Source organism: Furipterus horrens, unplaced genomic scaffold, assembly GCF_987537825.1.
Source record: "Furipterus horrens unplaced genomic scaffold, mFurHor1.1.pri manual_scaffold_21, whole genome shotgun sequence".
NCBI classification, from domain to species: Eukaryota; Metazoa; Chordata; class Mammalia; order Chiroptera; family Furipteridae; genus Furipterus; species Furipterus horrens.
The window spans coordinates 2,649,603-2,671,370 of record NW_028327191.1 but is presented as its reverse complement, the minus strand read 5'-3'; the positions used below and the strand labels follow the sequence as shown (position 1 = coordinate 2,671,370).

At 41.5% G+C, this 21,768-nt stretch overlaps 1 long non-coding RNA gene, 3 other non-coding genes and 5 pseudogenes across 4 annotated transcripts; all 9 read left to right on the top strand.

Moving 5' to 3' along the window:
- Window positions 1–266: 266 nt before the first annotated feature.
- On the top strand, window positions 267–5,998 carry LOC149990234 (uncharacterized). Its single transcript, XR_016508902.1, has 3 exons — window positions 267–341; window positions 3,010–3,092; window positions 5,935–5,998. It is a non-coding gene; the product is annotated as an uncharacterized LOC149990234 (long non-coding RNA).
- LOC149990236 (small nucleolar RNA SNORD113/SNORD114 family) lies at window positions 673–751 on the top strand (annotated as a pseudogene).
- LOC149990235 (small nucleolar RNA SNORD113/SNORD114 family) lies at window positions 2,599–2,669 on the top strand (annotated as a pseudogene).
- A 6,854-nt stretch (window positions 5,999–12,852) lies between the features above and the next one.
- Window positions 12,853–12,924, top strand: LOC149990233 (small nucleolar RNA SNORD113/SNORD114 family). Its single transcript, XR_016508914.1, has one exon. It is a non-coding gene; the product is annotated as a small nucleolar RNA SNORD113/SNORD114 family (small nucleolar RNA).
- An 805-nt stretch (window positions 12,925–13,729) lies between these two features.
- On the top strand, window positions 13,730–13,797 carry LOC149990232 (small nucleolar RNA SNORD113/SNORD114 family; annotated as a pseudogene).
- Window positions 13,798–14,661: 864 nt separating this feature from the next.
- On the top strand, window positions 14,662–14,736 carry LOC149990231 (small nucleolar RNA SNORD113/SNORD114 family). Its single transcript, XR_016508911.1, has one exon. It is a non-coding gene; the product is annotated as a small nucleolar RNA SNORD113/SNORD114 family (small nucleolar RNA).
- A 2,646-nt stretch (window positions 14,737–17,382) lies between these two features.
- Window positions 17,383–17,454, top strand: LOC149990230 (small nucleolar RNA SNORD113/SNORD114 family). The gene has a single exon (XR_016508910.1). It is a non-coding gene; the product is annotated as a small nucleolar RNA SNORD113/SNORD114 family (small nucleolar RNA).
- A 1,094-nt stretch (window positions 17,455–18,548) lies between these two features.
- Window positions 18,549–18,619, top strand: LOC149990229 (small nucleolar RNA SNORD113/SNORD114 family; annotated as a pseudogene).
- Window positions 18,620–20,604: 1,985 nt separating this feature from the next.
- Window positions 20,605–20,670, top strand: LOC149990228 (small nucleolar RNA SNORD113/SNORD114 family; annotated as a pseudogene).
- The last annotated feature ends 1,098 nt before the right edge of the window (window positions 20,671–21,768 follow it).

Here is a 21,768-nt window from a genome sequence, read left to right as displayed (position 1 = left end):
TGCTATAAACTGAAGAAACGGATGTAAGAAATAAGGGGACCAAGGACATTACCTCTTTTTCTAATAAGTAACATTCAGTTTTATAAGCCTGTGCCAGTATTGAGTGGAGGATGTTAATTTTTTAATATTTATATGTGTGTGTATATATATATATATTCTAAAAATGAAATATATAAATAACTGAAAAAAGTCAGAGAGAAAATGACTAATGGAGAGAAGGTTTTAATTTTTAATTATCTGATCTGTCTTGTACTCCTCAGAATCAACACAGTCCTGCTGATGGAAGTCTTTTCCATGGTAACAAGACTCAGCGTTTGCTCTGAACAAAAGCAGAGACACATGTGAGTAAAGGTTAAAGTTCCTGTATTTGTTTGAGAAATTTTCAAAAGGATCTTCCCTTCATTGCTGGACGTGTGAAATATAATCCAAAGCACCAACCATGGAAAATGATAAATGTGGGCTCTTATGAAGCATTATATTTACTAATGCGTGTATGAAATATTGATGATAATTAATGAGAGAGCTTGAACAATGTGGCAAATCATCCTATAGGCAGATGTGGAATATTCATTGCTCTCCTTCCTTGTGAATTATGGGGTTTTACAAATTAATCAATCCAAGAATTAATGAATGAATTGATGTGTATGACAATGAAGGGAGAGAGGCGTGACACGGACCAGAGGTGACAGCTGGTGGAGTAGGAGTCACGCGTAGATGAGGAATACGGTGGGTCTGAAACTCGGAGGTCCAAGGAAGAGAGAAGTAGTCTGTGGCCTCTGTTGGACGCGATGCTTTAGACCAACGTGAGGGAAAGGAAAAAGGACCACTTACTTGGGTCATTTTCAGGATGTCTGATGCTACCGTAATAAATGGCTTGAAAAGGAATCAATGTGCAAATATAAATAAATTAAGATGAAGAGGGTGAGACAATAAAAATTATTAACATTATTGAAAAGAACCACAGTTCCTTAAGAAATGTAAATAGTTCGAGTGCCCCGCCTCGTTGGCTAAGAATGATCCAGATCGTCAGTGACCATCAGAGTTCTTATTCTTGGTCTGGGTCAAGGTGCTTATTGCTTGGATTGTTAAGAGAAAATTAATAAATGTGGACTCCGTTCCCGAGGGACTGACTGACTGTAAGGTGAGGTGCGTGCACCGATAGGTCAGCTCTCAGTCTCATCGTCTCTGCTCTGCTTTGTCCTCCTCAGGACGGACACTGTTGAGCTGGTTAAACCCTGGGCCATCACCACGGGCTCCACTAGTTGTCCCTCCGTATAGGTTCACGTGAGTAATAGTCAGATGCTTCTCTCAGTTTGGGTTGTTTGTTTAGAGTGCTTACTAAAATGTTAAAAATAGTATTAAATACATTCAAAGAAAGCCAGTCCTACCCCCAGCGTGAATATGGAATTGACATGAAGCTTTCTGTGCATCAACTAATGGGTATTTGCATCCATCAAGCTGATCCAGAAAAGAGCCATATTCATTGAGGCAAATATTCCTATGGATAGATATTTGAGATATTAAGGATCTTATCCTTGAGTATTTGTGATCCCTAGGTATTTATTTTATTATTGTTATTAGTGAATTGATGAACTGACCAGGAAACAGATGCAGATGAGGAGGAAGAAAATGAGGCCCAACCTGTAGCGATGGGGACGCCTGGTGGCGTGCGAGTCATGTGGGTGAGCACTGCTGTGTCTGGAACTGTGAGGTCCCACAGAGAGGAATCCTGTCCCTTCCCTCTGTTGGCAGGGGTGGTGTGGGCAGATGCCAGGAGCGATGAGGGACATACGGGGCTCTTGTTCTGAGTTTTGCGTTCTTAAGTTTTACAAAATACTGTTATAAAAGAATAACTGACAAAATAAATACAGACAAAGGGGGTGAAGTGTTGTTTATTGTTAAAATGGGAAGAAAAATAATGCTCATGTATATTGAAACTGATATGAAATGTATTAAGTGTGTTACATCTTTGGCGAAGAACGATATCTAAAATGATCAGTAATAATTCCCGCTCTGAGTAGTTGCAGCTCTCGTGTCTGATTTATTGACAGAAAAACATATTAGCATTGCCTAACAAATAGCCAAATGACTGAGTAAATGAAACCTGGAGGTCAAAGATCAATGGCAATTAGATTTCCGTTTGATTATCGCCCGCTGGGCTCCGTGCTTCTCGGAACGGATGCCCGCAGGCAGGTTTCAGCGTCCTCCTTGGCCCCGGGCTCTCTGGCTGCCTGTGGCGTAGGAGCGCCGAGACCGTGGGAGCAGCAGTCAGAGTTCTTCCCTTAAGTCCCGCGTTTCTATAAAAAGGGCATTCACTGTATCATTAAAGAGTAGGAAACATAATCAGGTGAGGCCGACTCTAGTCCAGTGACAAATATGGGACTTCTTCTGATTGATAGAACATTGATTGGATTGATTAATGTATATAAGAAAAATAAAATAATGAGAGAGATATGTGAGAATGACTATATACAGATTAGGGATATTAAGGCTTATTTTGAGTTTTTATGAATAATACAATCTTAACCTTATATTAATTAATTAATTAATTACTCGGTAGACAGTGTAGAAAAGATTGAAGAAAAGGAGGGACAAATATGGATCAATGATGACTCCTGGTGGCGTGTGAGTCACATGCGAGGAACACATGTCTGGACTGTGAGGCCCAGCACAAGAGGTCTAGTCCGTTGCCCTGTTGGAAGGGATCATCTAGACAGGTGTCCGGAGTATCCAAGGGTCTTGTTTCTGATTTATGCTCATGCACTTCCTATTTACAGTGAGATCAATGAAGTAGCCAGTAACAACGTACAAATAAGTAAAGATGAAGGTCATGAAGCATTGTCCAAATATGAAAATATCTAGAGAGACAGACATTTGTTTACTTTGGAGAATTTAAAGATTTTTCCAAATTGCTAGTTTCCTAAGTGATTAATTAAAAGTTAAATGCCAGATCGATAGATATGAAATCTGAACCTTTTACAGCCATCTGCTGTGCTCTGTCCCCCTCAGAATGGATGCACTCGAGCTGATTCTAGGGTCCTTCCATGATCTCAGGCTCCGCAGTGGCGTCTGTGTCCGAGCGTGGAGACCACGTGAGTGACGTCCATGTTCTTGGCTCAGTTGGGGCGGCTTACTTAAGGACAATCGCTGTATTACTAAAATGTGAAAAATTGGGACCACTGTAATAGGACAACAATTTTAAAAATCTACAAAAAGTAAAATAAAAAGAATTATAAATAAAACAAAATTGGATTTTAATCATCAGTGCATTAACTTTATAAAGTTATTACTATTTTATTATATAAGTATAATAAATGCAAAAAAGTGTGAAATGTAATCATTAAATGTCACCCATGTCCACAAAATGCAATTAATATGAAGCATGGTGTTTATTAATTTTTATATGAAACATTGAAGTCATTTAATGAAAGGGCTGTGTTGCCGAGGGAAATAATTCTGTAGACAGATGGTGGAGATTAGCCCGTGCCAATCACGGATTAATGATAAGGAGGGTCAAATGGAGCAATATGCTGCCTAATCCATATATTCAGTACTGAGGAGGATTAGCAGAGCAGATCTAGACTACTTGCTCTTTAAAAAGTGATTTTATATCAGATCTTCAGGGATATTAAAGCTTTTTAAAAATTCATGGTATACATTTACTATTAGTGAATTAATGATTGATCTCTTAATGGAATTAGGATGGCTGAGGAACAGGAGGCTCGGGCGGATGATTTGGGGGAGGCTCATGCCCACCTAGAACTCCAAGGTCCACCGCAAAGCAGACTTTATTGCTTATTACAATAATGCAATAATAACTACATAAATGTATGAATAAATTAAGGAAAAGAGGGCCAGATGTGGAAGAATAATGACATATATAATGAAACAAACATCATTACCCGTCCACTTCCAAAGAACTGAAGTCCATTAAAAATGCAGAGAGGCTTTTGTGTCTCAGCCTAAGGGACTGGGGAGAGCTGTATGTAATTGCTGATGTTCATTTTCTGTGTTGTATCTGGGAAGCAGGTGTTTTTTTTTAAATTAATAAGTAGGAAAAGTTATATAGTTCAATCCACCAAGCATATTAAAGAGGACCGAGTGTGAACCAGTGACAAAAATGTGCTGGAGGACAGATCAGTCCAGTGACCCTCATTGTGCTCGGTGGGTAACCATCCCACAGGGTGAGCCAGAGCGGCCCTCGGTGCGCCCTCAGCGTTTACGATGATCTCTGCCATTTATCCCGCAACAAAGTCAGGAAGAAGCGTATCATGGCGGGGAGGGGCCGGGCACAGTTGTTTACTGTTAGTCAGTGTCGCTGTCTTGTGTTTGTACACAGACACCCTTGTCATCATAAACTGGTCATCGGTTAACAGTGTAATAAGTTAAGAGGGGCAGGCACTCGGGCAGCGATGTGCGTGTGTTGAAACGGCGTCTGTCAGGGGTACCCGTCGTACGTCCCTCCTGAGAGGCAGAAATTTGCTTCCGTCCGTGTGAGTGAGGGGGTCAGGGGGGAACACCAACAACATTCCTCTCCTGGGCTTCCGGGAAGTTAAACAGTTCTCATTTTGTTCACGAAACAACAGTTCCTCCAGTTTCTCGTGAATGAAGGAGTAAGTGAATGAAGTTACAGCTAGTAACTCGTAGCTATGCACATACATGAAATATGGATCTTTGATGAAGATACGCTGTGTATCCGTTTCAGGACAATTTTTTAAAAGTTTGAGGATTTTATATGCACTTTCAAAACTGCTTATTACTCCCTGTTAGGTTCGTGTCAGAGTTTATAAACATTTCTCTGAGGATGAGATCTGAGCTGTTAATTCAACGAAGCAATTCACAGAAAGACGCAGGGTATTGACAGTGTTTGGGTGCCGAGTGGATGGTGAGGTCACGGCTGCTCCTTTTATATCATTCAAAGGCCGTGCGAGTTAAATGAAAAGGAGCCAAGTGCAGGTCCATGGTGCGAGTGGGATGTGCTCTGAATGCGCCGTGTGATGAATTCATTTCTGCATTGCTGAAGTTTAGTTCAAAAAAAAAGATCTGATATATTACACTTGGGGGAATAAGCCTGGAGCTAGATTTTTGTCATTTTCAGGAACCTAATTTCAGGGTTTAAGTGGGTCCTGGGAATTTATTGCATGACTCTGAGGGAATAAATGAAAAGATCAGCAGTTACGTTAGATTGATAGGTAGGCCTTAGGTAGATAGAAGAAGTAAAGGTAGCTCAATTCAGGAAAAACACTGTGAGACAGACATCACTTTTCGTATGGCTCTGACATGGGGCAGGGTATCGAGCCACTGGGAGTTCAAGGGTGGCACCTCTTTGGGTTAGGGTGACATAGGCCTGACTAGGAGAACCCCCTGGAGGGCGGGTGGGTGACAATACAGACCATGGGCCCCACCCTCAGCGTTTCTGATTCGGTGGGAGTGGCATGGGACCCAAAAATCTGTGTTTCTCAATATGGTCTCGTGTTGCTGCTGCTGCCTCGCGGGCCATCCCGTCCGGATCCAGTCCGATAGCGGTAATGATAGTTAACGCCCTGGCTCTGCATCAGAGGACAGTTCCACTTTGTTTATTTCATTAAGAAAAGGTAACACATATATTTAAATATCTAAAAGTCTAAATGAAAGAGGGAAAGCATAGTTCAGTAGAGGAAATGTTTCAATCTTTAAACACCCTCTTTCTCCTTCACAAAGCGGGGGCCCCAGAGCCGAGTCAGCCTCTGAAAGACCAAGATTGCTCGCGGCCTCTGCTTTAGGGATTTAGATTTCAAACGAGGACTTGGCCGCACTCGTGGATGTAGTCAAAGCAGGACCTGTTTGTACCAGTAAAGTGTAGAGTTAACTTGACTCAGTTTTGTGTAGGATGATTTTAATAACAGAGCGAGACCGGGATACTCATTTTAATAGCTCCTTACATTTCTGTTTTAGGTTTTCCCTAAGACTCTTTACTTGATAAAGAGGTCCCCTATCTTCCATATGAGGGCAGCGCACGCAGGAACGGTGAGTACTGGCCAGCGGTTAGTGCTGATGTGGGGGCCATCCCACACAGAGGAAGGATTTGCGAATCATATGGAAAAGGCCAGCGTGGACCAATGATGTGAATGGAATGCATTCTGAACTGTAGTTTATGATCAAAACACCCGTGACCTCCTGAGGTCCATTACAGAAAGGGATTTTAGTGTGCACCTCAGTGGGAATAAGACCGTGATGGATAGATTTCAGTACTATTTAAGGATCATATCTCAGCCTTCAGCGCTTCATGGATTTTAATTTTATTATTGTAAGTAGATAAACAGAAGAGTAAATAAATACCAGTGTAGACGCTAAAGAGTGAGGCAGTCGAGCTATGAAAATACGTGGTGAGATAGACGTTATTCCTGATACAACCTGGAGCCTCCAGAGTCCGTTCAGCAATAAATGGGCCAAGGGGTCCCATTTTTAGGGTAGGAAGGATTAAGATGGTGATGTACGGGAGTCCATATTCTTGCTTTGCGTCAGTCGTAAGTGTGAGTGGGTCATTTACTTTAGAGAAAAAGAATCACACTGCGAAGTTAAGTACCTAAATGGCGAAGACAGTGAAATGACCAAAGCGTGTTTTCACGGCCAGGTGGCCTCAGAATCCTGTGTGTGGTGCTCATCTCAGAGGGGACGTGCCGAGCTGGTCGACCTTCTGCACGGCCGAGAACCGCGAGGAACACGGGGACCGACGGGAGCGCACGCCCTCTTGTCTTGGTACGGGTGACCTGTTTCAGAACGTTCCCTGAATTGTTAAAAAACGTATTCGTTACAATTGAAGAGCTGAACCCTGGCCCACGGTGGGGCTCACCTGGAGCGCGGGACCCTTAATGGGTTGGTGCCCCCTGCCATCGGAAGCTGCGAGGCAAGTTACAGACAGGTGTGAGCGAGGCTTAAGAGCCTTGTTCTTGGGCTATTGGGATTATGTAAATTAATTTCGTTACTATTAGTCCATTGAAAATTTAATAAATCAAGAAATATAAACATGATTGAGGGAAAAGAGGGCAGACCCTGGACCAGTGGTGGAGACCTGGCAGCGTGTGGGCCACGGGCACTGAACAAGGCAAGGCTGGGACTCGGGATGACACAGAAGAGATCTAGTGTGTTCCTTCTCTTGGCAGGGGTTTTCTAGGAAGATTAGGAATACATTAAGATCTTGTTTTTGGACTTCTGTGCTTCATTAATTTTTCCTGTGTTATGAATAAGTCAGGAATTAAACAATTACACAACTGAATGAAGGCGGAGACTGTGAGGGGCTGACCGTCCTGAACATATGAGAGGACATGAGAAGTACCATCACCAGCATAACTGGGAAATACCAGTGTCCCTGAGGGAATAAACACATTGAGGATGGGTGACCTCTTTGGTGACCTGTCCCATAGAGAGATAATGACAGCCGTTGGCACTGCCGTGGGGCATTGGTGAGTCCCACGGTGTTCTTCCTTTTGCGAGAAGAGACGGGTGAGTATTGTCATCGACAAGCAAACATTTAAATGACTTCATGATGAGTGTAAAGGGCGGAAGGTGGCGATCTGTGCAGGGAATGTCTCCGCCTTTTTGTCATCGGCTCTGCTTTGTGCTCCTCAGGGCGGCTGCTCACTGTCCAAGGTCCGGCTGTGGTCCTGGCGATCGAAAGCTCTACTGCGGTGGCCTCCACGTGGGGACCACAGTGAGTGAGAGTCCACTTCCTTGTTGAGATCTGGGTGGGTCGCTTAAGGGTATTGACTGTATGAAGGCCTGTGCAATATAATCGGAGAAGAAGGCCTCCTGCTGAACCTGGCATTGATAGGAAGCGTGGTGGCGATTAATTGGTGTATTAACCGTTGATCGAGACCAAGTACAGAAAGAAATGTAGTCTTTGAAGGAAATAATTCTACAGACAGATGTCAGAAATATACAAAGGTCATGTTCTTATTTGGGATTTGTAGAGTTAGATATAATATTATTAACAAATCAATGGTAGAATCATTAAAGAAAGATAAATGAATAGACAAAGGAGAACACGAAGCACCATGTGGTCAAGTAAGAAATGTTAATAGAAGTTGAGAACAGTGTTCATTGAGAAATAAATTGGTCCAGGGGGTTCTGAACACAGAGAAGAAAGTGAATAATGGTGAGTGTTCTTCTCATGGATCGAATGGTTTACAAAACGATATTTTTGCATCATTAAAAAGCATTAAATATAATCAGCGGAGCCCAAACACGTCAATGTCAAATATTGCTAATATGAAATAACAGGATGATTAATCCCACGTGCAACACTGAGCTCAGGTAACAGAAGAGTTGGGCTTCCGTGGAAATGATCCAGTAGGTGGATGGCAGGAGGAGTCAAGGGTCTTATCTGTGATCTTTTTGGTCGTTTGTGTTTGCTTTCGTAGGAGTGAATCTGACCAATAAGAAAGACAGACAGCAGAGAAAAAGAGCCGGTCCTGCCCCAAGGATAGCGACAGGTGCGCGCTGTGCCTGGAACTCCAAGGGCCGACAGAAAGGACCCATGTCACACGGCTGCGATGGGCCCGCCCCCATGGCAGGGTGTGCAGGGACCTGTTTCGTCTTTGTGTTCACTCATCTGTGTTCTGTGAATATAATTGAACCGGCGAATAAACCCAGAAACAGGTTACAAGGAGAGATGACGGGGTTGCGCGTTGTCCAATTATAAAACTATGTGGTCTGGTAAAAAATCCTATTATGCTGCTGCGAGCGCTGAAGATGAATGAACATGAGCGGGACACGACGCTGCCCTTTTCCGTGTGATGCAGACAGTAATGAGTAACCGTGTTCCTATTCTGCGCGTGGCAGTCCTGATATTGTTCAGTCACTTAAGAGCAAGTGAAACAGACACAGTCACCAGCTGCTAATTATCTGCGTGACCGATTCCACACGGTGGCATTGGGACCAAGGAGGCGACATCGCGATCTCTTCTTTGGTTCCGTTGCGCTTTGTACTCAGAAGGATGGACGCCCCCCGGCTGACTCAGGCGTTGTCCATAGTCGGGGGCCCCGGGAGGGTGTCTGCAGTCGGAACGCGGGGACCCCTGTGAGTAACAGCCAGTGTTCCTCCCGGTTTAACCTTTTGTTTTAAATAAAGGTTTTCACTGTATTATTAAAAAGTGTCAGCATCGTCAAAGGTGATGAAACATGTCCACGTTAAATGTCAGTGTACCATGAAATACCATGTGCATTAATCCATATGTGGGACACGGAGCGCAGTTCATGGAAGGAACCTGGTCTCGCTGGAAGCGGTCACACAGACGGGTGTTAGAGACACGTGTGTGTCTTCGTTAATGAACTTAGCATCGAATAGAGAACGAAGGCCAGTCGTGGGCCGGGCGCGGTCTCATGGGAGCTCTGAGGTCCCGCCCAGGTGGGGTCCGGTGCGTGCCCCTGTCATGGCGGGGCCGCTGGCCAGGTGTCAGGAGCACAGGAGGCTCCTGTTCTTCGCTTCGAGTTCATGAATTTAAAAATATTATTATTGGAGATTTTATGGCAGAACAAGTAGACACATGTATCAATGAATAAAGATGAAGAGAGCGACAGTTTTGTTCATTAATAAAATATGTAATAATGAAAATGAATATCAATAGGAAGGGGAGAGGTGAAGAAAGGGCCGAGTGGATTAAGTGTCTGACGGAGGCTGGCGGACACACAGGCGGGTATTAAAGATGGTCTTAGGGCAGGAGTTCGTGTGGAGTTGTCGTTATTAAGCGTAAAATAAAGGAATATTACATAAGTTAATAGCTGCCTGGATGACTAAGCGAATAGTGGGAAATATGGTAAAATGGAGAAAATGTCTCCATTTTTTTTTGTAAATATCATGTAGTTGAATTTTTAAAATGTATTCTGATTAGTTATGACATTTTTGGGTAATATATTGTTTTACATTTTTACGACGACTAATACGTTTGAGTGTATTCATATGTTCCTCACTGAACTTCTGAGTTACTCCTGTGTTTTTTTCTGTTTGTTTCTTTCCCTTGATTTGCTTTCTGATTAGTTATGTTTGTTTCCTAATTTAACTATTTTCTCCATTAATTGGATCTAATTTGATATCTATGCATTCTAATTTTATTCCTATAGGGGAGATCTTTCCATTTTAATGCATATATTTACATTATATTACAAAATCGATCGTCATTTCTGCATCGTCTGCTTGTACTTTCAGGAATCCAGGAAGTGCGCTGAGCCGATGTCAGCCTCTGGTAGGCCCGACGTCGCGTCCCCTTCACGTTAGTAAAGGGACCAGTGTGTATACCCGTCAGAGAGCCCTGCCTTGGCTTGGGTGGTTTTTTACAAGAGTATTCATGGTATTATTGGAAGGTAGTAAATATAATTAAAAAGTTAACTGTGTGACAAATGTGACGTGAAGGATTATGTTGATAGGCTGATCATGTGCAGCACTGAAGTCAAAGAATGGAAAAGATACAATCCGTGTGGAACGGAAGGGAGGCTTATTCTAGGGTCTTTTTCTTGTGATTTCATGAATCAGGTATCTTTTGAATGAATGAATTAGTGATTTAATAATTAGAAATGCAGTCACAAGTGAAGAGGAAGACACCCATACACGGACCCGTGGTGCTGACTGGTGGGCAGGAGTCATATTCCGTGAGCACCGGGTCCCTGTCGCTCTTGAGGCCCAGGGAACAGAACCTAGTCCACTCCCGTCGTCGGTGACCTCTGGGGCAATGCGGGGCGTGCACACAAAGGCCACATGCGTACTCTGCGTTTCTGCATCGAGGTTTATTGTTATGAGTGGGTCAGCAATCGAACTATTGAGAATGTGGTGAGCAGCTAACAAAGAGAGGGAAACATTGTCTGGCCAGGAACACGTGGAGTGAGGCGAGACTGTTGTAAATAAAATTAAAATCATACGTACTAAGCAATAAATGGAAGAAGAATTTGCCCTTTTGCCTAAGAACCATACAGACACCGAAGAGTAGGACTCAATATTATTGCTCTGGGTCAGTCTCAAGTTTAAGGTTTTCTTTTGTTAAGAGAAATATACTACATTATGAAAAATTAATGAATGTATAAATTAAGAAATAAAATGCAGAAAACAAGAATCAGTGGAACTAAAGTTCCCAACTTTTTGTCATCTGCTCTGCTCTGTGCTCCGTAGAATGGACACCCTCGCGCTGATTCAAGCATCTTCCATCGTCCCGGACTCCCCGGCTGCGCTCACGTGGCGGGGGTATGGAGACTATGTGAGTAACAGTCCCCGTTCTTTTCTTAGTTTCAGCACTTTAAGGACTTCACTGTATTATTGAAAACTGTGAAATAAAATCAGTGAAATCCAAATAGCCCACTGAGAAATATGCAATTAATGTGAAGCATTATATCGATTAATGTACATAGTAAAAATTGAGAATAATTAATGAGAGATATTGTCATGAACGTGATTCTAAATCTATATTAGGGATAACTAGATTCTTTATAGATTCTGTGAATAATAATTTTAAAAAATTATAATTTCTGAATTATTGATTGACCAGTAAATAATCCGACGTGAATGAAGAAAAGCGGGTACCGTGCGGATCAGTGACGACGCCTGGTGGCATATGCGACGGCTGTGTTTCTGGAACCGTGAAGGCCAAGGCAAGTGGAATCGGGGTCCCTGCCCCTGTTGGGAGCAGCCCTGCAGGCAAAGGCCCGGAACGCACAGGGACGTGGGTATTGGTCATTATGTGCCGCATTTTCTTTCTATTTTTATAATTGGATCAATGAACTAATCAGTATAAAAATGTGTTTAAATAAATAAAAACGAAGACCATGAAGTCTTGTCCAATTATAAAAATATGAGATTAGACAAAATTACTATAGTGTATAGTAAATATTGCTGTATATTGAAAAGACCAGTATCTACTAGGAAAGAAGTGGCAAAGGGTGTAAAGTTTTGGCTAAGAGTGTTATACAGTGTTAAGTAAAAAAAATTTAAGAAAAGAAAATGAAATATACATGGTCCCAAATCATTCCTCAGCTAAAACGACTGGCTCAGGAAAAGGTGGACTGCGGGGGCCAGTGAACATAATGGCTCAACCTTTGTGGATATTCTCTGTGACGTGGGTGCATTTGAGCTGTTTTCCAGGCCATGAGCTCTGTGGTTGCATCTATAGACTGGTCTCCAATGCTCCGTTATCCAACTAGGAACATATACAGCGAAGCAATAAATATTACAATTGGAAGGGCTGATTCCCAGGGAGAAATCAGTGGAGCAAGGGTGTTGCCCCGGAAGCTCACGTGGACACAGATGAGCAAGTGTCTTTCATTCTTCCAGGGTCCGGCCCAAGCGTGACGTCGCTACTCTAAGAGAGAAATGCGTTCGCATTGTGAACAATCCGGAAACACCTAAGCGAGCCAGGATTAGTGGGAATCCGTCTGCACGTCTGTTACTGCTGCACCCTGTGCTTCTCAGAAGGGACGTGCTGGAGCTCAGTGAGCTTGTCCCACGGTGGCAGGCCATGGGGTGGCACCTCAGCATTGGGGGCACAGAGACCTAAGTGAGTGAGAGTCAAAGTTCTTGTCTTGGTTTCAACAATATTTCTTAAGGATAGTTATTGTATTTTTAAAAAGTGCCACATGGAGTCAAGTCTTGTGAACTTATAGCCCAGTTATAACTATTGAATTAATGAGACATTATATTAATTATTACATACATGAAATTTAAGATAATTAAGAAAGAAATGTATTGATGTGAGAATGAATTTACATATAGATTAGGAATATCGTAACTCTTCTTGGGTGTTGTGAATAATAGCACTTTAAATTACTTTTAGTAAACTAATGAATTCTCTAGTTAAACAGTGCAGAAATGATTGAAGACAGAGAGAGGCAATATTGGATCAATGGTGACCAAGGGTGGCGTCTGAGTCGTACACTATGACTATGTGTCTGGAACTCTGAGGTCCAATATGAAAGACATCTAGCCTATTTTTGTAATTGGATCAATGAAATGATCAATGAACAAACATGAAATAAAAATAAAGGTGGTGAAATATTGTCCAATTATAAGAATGTATGATTAGACAAGGAATAGTATTAATATATATTTAAAACACTGTCAATGAAAAGGGCTTACATGGTACCAGGTCATTATTCTTGGACCAAGGTTGATTTAGGTATTGATAAGGAGTGGTCAGTGTTCATTTCTGTCAGTGGTTAGATAAATGTTTGCTCACCTATGAGAAATTAAAATATACAATGTCTGGATACATTGATTACATAAATGACTAAATGGAAGGTGGAATGCAGTGACCAATGGCATAATGTCTGAATCATTTTAATTATCTGTTCTGTCTTGTGCTTCTCAGATTGGTCCCATCTGGGTGGTTGCAGCACCCTCCGTGTTCAGGAGGGGTGTGGTTGCGTTTGTAAAGGAAGAGGAAGGTTAATGTGAGTAATAGTAGAAATTCTTTTCTCGGTTTCCATGGTTTTTAAAAAGATAATTCACTGTATTATTAGAAAGTCTGAAATATAATTAAAGAAAGCAGCTGCCTCTCAGTGATAAGAATGGGATCTATGAAACATTATATTGATTAATCCCATGGAAAACTAAGGCTAATTAATGAGAGACACCAATGTAAGAATAATCTATGTTCAGATTAGGGACATAAAGGCTCTTCTAGGTTTTTGTTTACCAGGGTTTAAAATCATTTTTAGTAAATCAATGATTTAACCAATAAACTTACAGAAGCGACTGAAGAGAAAGGGACCGTTGGATCGATGGTGCCTACTGGGGGCGTGTGAAGCACACGATGAGTACGTGTCCGCCCCTGAGGTCCGACATAGAGGGAGTTTAGTTCATTCCCACCGTGTAAAGGAATCCTGTAGGTAGACATCAGGAATATACCAGGGCCTTGTTTTTGGTCTTGGTCTTCATTACATTTTCGTTCTTTTATTGTAATTGGATAAACACGAGCAGTCTGTAAATTTATAAATAAATAAAGATGAATGTAGTGAAGCATTGCCCAATTATAAAAACGTGTGAATATGCAAGAAGTACTGAGCTATTATATTATGAAAACCCTGACGTTCAGTTAGAAATGAACGGTACCTGGCTGGGACCCGTATAAGCACGTCACACGGTGTTAGTCACAGACGGCATTCAGATTCTGGGTCAGTGTCCAAGGTCAGTGGCGCCCTTTTCCTTAAGGGAAAAACTATGCCCTAAGCTGCTGACCGCACGACATGGGAAAAGCAAGGCTGGGTGGCGAGAGTGTCTCAGCTCTTTTGTTATCATTTGCTTTATTCTTCTCGGACAGACACGCGGGGCCTAATGTAAGGGTTCTTCCTTGATCAAGAGCCTTGGAGCCCACCAACATGAGTAATAATGAGTTTTCATCTTGGTTCTGCTGTTTTGTGTCAGGATAGTCACCATATTAATAAGAAGTGTGAGACATAATCAAAGAAGTTGAACTGTATTCTAGTAACAATTATGGGATTAATTAGAAGCATTATTAATTTCTAAATGCATTAGAAAACTGAGGATAATGATGGAGATATTGATGTAGGGATTTTCTTTTGATACATAATAGAGATATATTAGGTCTGTTGATATTTTGGGAGTCATAGTTTTAAAATTTCAATTAGTGAATTAATGAATTGATCAATAATCAATGTAGAAATGAATGAAGACAAAGCGGTCTTCTGGGTCAGTGGTGATAGCAGCTAGCGTACGAGTCACGGATGATGAATGGCACGGGCCTGGAACTCTGGGCTTCAGCACAAGCAATGAGGTGTTCTGTGTGTATTTTCACTCTTTACTATAACGGGATCAATGGTTTGTAATGAAGAAATACATAAAAACAAAGCTGCATGGTAGCGGTGTTGTCCAGTCTGGAGCACGCGCGGGGGTGGTGAGTTCTGTGGGCATAAATGGGGAATGTGAGGCCCAGAGGGGAATCTGTGGCACGTCCCCCTTCGGCTAAGGGGGCGGTGGCCAGGGCACGTTATAGGCAGTGTTTGTGTTCTGGGTCAGTGGGAAGTTCAGGGCTGTTTGGCTTCACAAAGACAATGAGGTAAACAGACTTCAGTAACAAACGTCTAAATGTCTCCGTGAAAGACGTAAAATACAGATCAATGGAAGGAAGTCCCTGTTTTTATCACCTGCTCTGCCCTTTGTTCTTTGGAATGGACGCTCTCAAGCTGAATGTGACATTTTTCCACAGTTCCGAACTCCTCGTTTCCGTCTGCGTTGTAGGGGCTTGGGGACCGTGGGAGTAATCGTCCAAGTTATTGTCTTAGTTTGAATGGTTGTTCAAGGGTGTTCACTGTGTTATTCAAAAGTGCTCAGTATCATAAAAAAAGGTGGAAATAGGCCAGTGTAAACCACCCAGTTTATTGGAGACATTGTATTGACTATACTGCAAATAGAACACTGAAGTCAGCATAGTTTGGGTGGAAATGATTATACTGATTATTTTTTTATTAATGAATTAATAAACATGTTTATGAGAATGAAAAGACAGAGGGACAGTCATGGGTCCGTGATGACGACTGCGGGACAATGAACACCATGTGTCTGGAACTCCATGGTCCACAGAAGGTAACCAGGTAATTCCCCGTGTGTCAAGAGGTGTATGTCAGGCACATACATCTGTGTTGCTCTTTGTATTCACACTTTTAACGTTTACAAAGTGTAAAATAATTAATGTATAAATGAATAAAGATGAAGAGGGTGAAGCATTATTTTTTGATAAATCTGTAGCAAGGGAAAAGAATATTGACATACATTAGAAAGAATAATAAACGGACTGAGTGTGTTATGTCTTTGTCTAAGGTTGATAAAAACAATGACATATAATAGTCAATTATCGCCTGAGCCCGTTGCAGGTGTGAAATTTATTAAGTTAAAAATAAGTAAGTATTTTCATAAATTATAAATGCCTAAATGAGTCTACAAATACATGGTAAGAACCATGACTAAATAGAGAGAAGGTCTCGATGTCTTTATCACCCTCTCTGCCTGGTACTTTTCAGGACAGGTTCTCAGGTCAACTTTGTCCCCTGTCACGGTCAAGGCTGCTACGTTGCCTTCATATAAGGAAATAGACTAAAGTGTGTATGTAAGTCAAAGGTCTTGTTTTGGTTTGCATCATTGTTTAAGGAGATTTACAGTATGATTAAATATAATAGCTATTATTAAAAAGGTTACCTATTGCCCAATCATAAATGTAATACAAATCATTATCTTGGTTAATCAATGTCACATCGAGATTGATTAATGAAAGACACACAACCTGTGTTGGCAATGTTTCTACAGATAGAAGTTAAGGATAGTCAAGTGTTTTGTTTTTAAGTTTTTTTGTAAGCTGTGTATTCTGGTCCTGTCGGAAAGTTAGTGAGGTCATCAGTACAAATGTGGGAATGAGTGGGGGAGAAGCAGGCTTCTAGCAGACCCGCGAGGGTGGCCCAGAGATGTGAACAATCTGTCTCCCGCCCTAAGGGCCAGCCCAGTCCCAGGGAGTTCTCGCTGTTGCGTTTGATACTGGAGACAGATGTCAAGCACACGTAACGCGTGTTTTTATTTTGGCTTCATAGATTTAAGTTTATTATCATTAATGGGTGATAAGCACCGTTAAAGAAATATGAATAATAGATTAAAATGTTAAATCATTGTACACAATTTGAGCATCCATGGTAAGGAGGAAAATAATGTTAAAAAATTGAAAACACTGAGCTTTTTGAGAAATACACTGATCAATGGTGTTAATTGTTTGGCCAGGGATCAGGTTCACTTGCCTGGAGAATGTCATGGGGACACCGTGCTAAGCAAAATAAGTCCATCAGAAAAAGGGAAGAACCATGTGATTTCCCTCGTGTGGGATATAGAACCGAAAGTAACAGATGAAGAAGCAAGAAAAACGAACAAACACTCAGACAGGCAACCGTACGGTTGGAAGCAAAGATCCGGGGTAGGAAAGGGTGAGGGGTCAGATAGAAGGTGACAGGGACGGCCTGGCTCTGTTTTCGGACGCACAGTGCAGCATACAGATGAAGTATCAGAACTGTAATCTTATTAACCGATGTCTTCCCAATGTATTTCATGAGGAAAATAAAAATAATAATGAAGAGTAAATGTTTTGGGTCAGTCTCAAGTGTGAGGTTAAAAAGTGCCATACAGAATCAAAGAAAGCCAACGGCCATCCAGTTACTAATATTCAAATTAATATGGACTTAGTATATTGATTAATGCTCAAATAAAATTTGGGGTTATTATTGGAGGAGGTATATGGATGTGAGTGATTCTAGATACGTAGTAGGGATATCATTGTCTTCTTGGGGGTTTTGTGAATCATCAAGTTTTAAAATTACAAGTAGTGATTGGTCAGGAAGCAACGTAGAAATAAAAGAAGAAGAGGGACAATATTAGGTCAATGGTGACCGTTGACAGAGTATGAGTCATCTATGATGCACATGAGTCTGAAACTCTGAGGCGCAACAGAAATGACATCTGGTCCCTTATTCCTGTTAGAGTGACCCCATAGGCACATGTGAGGGAAGATTTATAGATGGGTCTTGTTTTTGGTTTTTATGTTCATGCATTTTTTTCTTTTATAATTGGGTCAATGAAATGATCAATAAACAAATATACAAAGAAATCAATATGAAGAGAGTGGAATATTGTCCAATTATAGGCAAGAAGTTCTGTTGATTTTATTGACAAATTATTTCTATAGACAGATGTCAGGATAAAAACAAATCAATACAAAGCTCATGTTTTTGTACTGATTTCATAGACATGTTATTATTAATGGAACTGACAGAACTATTAAACAAATACTTAAAAATTTAAAATATAGGGTGAGGCAATGCATAACCATGAATGTATGTGGTAAGGCAAAGGTTATTATTAATAAAATTGAAAAGACATATTTATGGAGAAATAAATGTGGGAAGGTGTTTCCTCTTTGGTTAAGAATCGTACTGACCCTGATTAGAATGAATCTATTGTATTGTCCTGGGTCAGTCTGAAGATCGAGGTTTTCATCACGTTAGGATGACTGCGTATACATTAAGATAGAAGAAGTATCTAAGTCCTGAGTCTGTGAATGCGGTCAGCAAGGGTCAGCGTCAATTAGACCTTCACTGTGCTTGCCAGGTGCTCTGCTCTGTGCCCTGCAGGCAGACGCGCGCCAGCCGCTTCAGCATCACCGATGGTCACGAGCGTCCCGAAGCTTCTATGTACCAGGAGGATGGAGATTATTGTGAGTAATAGCCGAAGTTTTATTTTCTTGGTTAAGTGGTTTTTTAAGGTAATTCGCAGCGTTATTAAAAATTATAAAATATAATTAAATAAGGAATGTATCCCAGTGATAAATATGGGATATATGAACCGTTATATTGATTAATCCATGTATGAAAAGCAGGATAATTAATCAGAGTGATACACCTATGTGAAAATAATATATGTACAGATAAGGGATGTAATAACTCTTCTTGGGTTTGGTGAACCATAATGTTTAGATATTATTAGTAGTGAATTAATGATCTTAATCAACAAACTATTAAAAAGGAAAGAAAACGAGGGATGAAAGGATCGCTGATGACTCCTGGTAGCATCTGCGTCATTACGATGACTTTATGTCTGGCGCTCTGAGATCCAGCACAAAGGACACCTAGTCCATTTCCATTGTATGAAAAGATCCTGTACGCACGTCAGAACTCTTTGAGGATCTGCTTTTTTTGGTGTCAGTGTTGATGCATTTCCACTCCATTATTATAATTGAATAGGTGTGAGACTCTATAAATGAATATGTAAAGATGAGTGTAGTGAAGTATTGTCCAATTATAAAAATATGTGATTCTACAAGAAAGACTCCTGATGTATTATGAAAACCCTGAAGCATAATTAGAAGTAAATGGTACACGACTGCTACCTATATGGCTGAGGATGACATTGTGTGAGTCACAGAAGGATGTTCATTCTGGTAATAAAAGGTGTGAAATGGACTCAAAGAAGACGAACTGTTTCCTAGCAACGATTACAGCATAAATATGCATTGTTATTTTGATCAATACCTATAGAAAAACTGAAATAATTAATGGTGGGGATATTTTGTTAGAGTGATTCTAGTTATACTAAAAATATCAAGGGCCTGTTGGGTTTTTTAAATAGTAAGGTTTTAAAATTACCATCAGTGAGTTAATGAGTTAATCAGAAAACAACATAGAAATGAAGACGGAGGGGTCCGCTGGGCCGGCGGTGGCCGGTGCAGGCGTAGGAGGCCCGGGTGGTGACCGGGACGTGTCTGCAACTCTCGAGGCCCGACGCAGGCGATCGGGGCGTGCCTGTCCACGCAGAGCGTGTCTCAGTCCGTCGTCATCATCCGCTGCGCTCTGTGCCCCTCAGAATGGACCACGTGGCTGATTTCAGCGTCTCCCATGGGCCCGAGCTCTCTGGCTCCCTCTGCATGGAAAGCACAGATAGCAGAATAAGTACCAAAGTCCTTTTCTTGGTTCTGTAGTCTTTAAAAAAGGTTTTCAGCGCATTGTTAAGAAGTGTGAAATGTGGCCCTGGCAGGTGTTGCTCAGTGGGTGGCTGCAGCATCCGGTAATCAAAGGCTTCCGGTTCCGATCCCCATCAGGGCGCATGCCTGGGCTGTGGGTTCATTATTGATCCCTGGTCCGGGCAGGGACGTGTGCAGCCCCCAGTCCTGTCCCTGGTCCCTGATCTGGGTGCGTGCTTGGCAACCAGTCCATGCTTCTCTTGCATGGGTGTTTCTTTCCCTTCTTCTTTCTCTAACAAAGCAAATGACAGTGTCCTCGGGTGAGGATAAAAAAAAATTAAATAAAAAGAATAAGTTTGAACTACGATCCATGACTGCCAAACACGCTAAAAAGGATAACGGTGCTGACACAAGGTGTTATGTTAATTAACCTTGGTAGGAAATTTTGAAGTCATTAATAATGGATAGGTATTGTTTGTGGAAAGTAATTTTATAGACACAGGTTAGAAATATTCAAGAGTCTTGTTTTATGTTTTTGTGACCCCTTGGTGTTTCTTTTGTGATTCTTCATCATTTAAAGATGTGTAGACACGAACGAGGACAATGGGGGTCACCCCTGGATGAGTGGTGGCGACCGGCGGCGCATCCAAGTCTCGGATGATAAATACGACAGAGAAAGTGATAAATACCTAAACCCTGAGCTAACAAGATGTGGAAAACAAGGGTCAGTGACAGCGCCAATTGTCTCTGCCATCTGCTCTGCAGTTCACTGACCCCCAGTCCCGAGCTCCGCGGTTGCCTGTGCGTAACAGGAAGGCAGAGATGCGCGCGAGCAATAGGTCAGGCTGTTTTCTTGGGTTTCGGTGTTCTGTTTTGTAAGATTAGTCATTAAAAAGTGAAACACCTATTTAAGAATGCCTTTCTAACTCAGTGATAAATAGCAGCTGTAGTTAGCACATTTATTAATGTACCTAAGAAACACTGAGCACAGTTAATGAGAGGTGTATTGTGAAAACAATTCCGTCTATAGATGAGGGACATAGAAAGTTTTCTGGGTTCTTGTGATTTATGACATTTAAAGATGATTAGTAGTAAATTAATCAATAAGCCCCTAGAAGTAAATGAGAAAAAGGGGACAATATTGGGTCAGGGATGGCCACTGATGGCATTTGAGTCACATACAAGGAATACATGTCTGGGAGGTCCAGCGTGAGAGAAACCTAGTTCACGGCCCCGCTAGCACGACTGTTCGCACTGGTGTCAGACATGTGTACAAGGCTGATATTGTTACTGTGCTTTGGAATGGACAGTAAATAAGTGAACTACGTGTCTTCTGGGAAGGGTGTTTTATTTTTGAGGAAAGAGTGATAATGGGATGGTATAAGTAATACTGCTGTGCGTCAGTTTCAGGTTTGACATTTGATTTATTTTAAAAACTATTAACATAATACATACCCATATAACTATAGAAGTGCATGGTACAATCTGTAGATCAACGGATAGAGTGTCTCAGTCGTTTTTATCATCCGCTTTGTTCTTCATTCCTTACAGTGGGCGCCCTCAAGCTTGTGTAAAGGTTCTTCTCTGGCCACGATCTTACGTTCGCATGCATGTGTGAGGAGCATGGAGACCGGTGTGAGTCATAGTCCTAGCGTTGTCTTGCTTTGAGGGATTCAAGGAATGCGAGCCAGGCCAGTGTTGAAAACCAGGTTGGCATGAAGCAGTGCATTGATCACCCTCATCCATAACGAAACAAACACTAACACAGTATCGTATACCAACTATATGCCAGTAAATACAAAAGATGCAAACGCTGCGTTTAGTTAATGAAAAGGATTTAGTCTCATTGTAAATAATACTGTGGATGAATGCTAGGGATATCGAAGGATCTTATTTTTGTGTGTGATTTATGTGTATTTTTTCATTAATGAATTGATAAAAACGTGTACATGAGAATGGACAGAAAGGTGACCGCGCATGGACCACTGACGGTGACGGGTGGTGAAGGAGCCATGGATGACGGACGGTGTGGGTGTGGAAGTAGGAAGGCCAGGACTAAACGAGCCAGGCTGTTCTTTGTATTTTACACGCTACTGTGGATAGATTCCAGGATTATACAATGATCTTGGTTTTTGTGTTTATGAATTTTAAAAAATGTTTATAAACAAATAAATGGCAGAATAAATTAGCAAAGGTGCCATACAATGAATAAAGATGAAGCAGGTGAAGCATGTTCTTTACTAAAATATGTAGTCAGGAAAATGAATATTAATATACATTGGAATGGATAATAAACGGACCAAGTG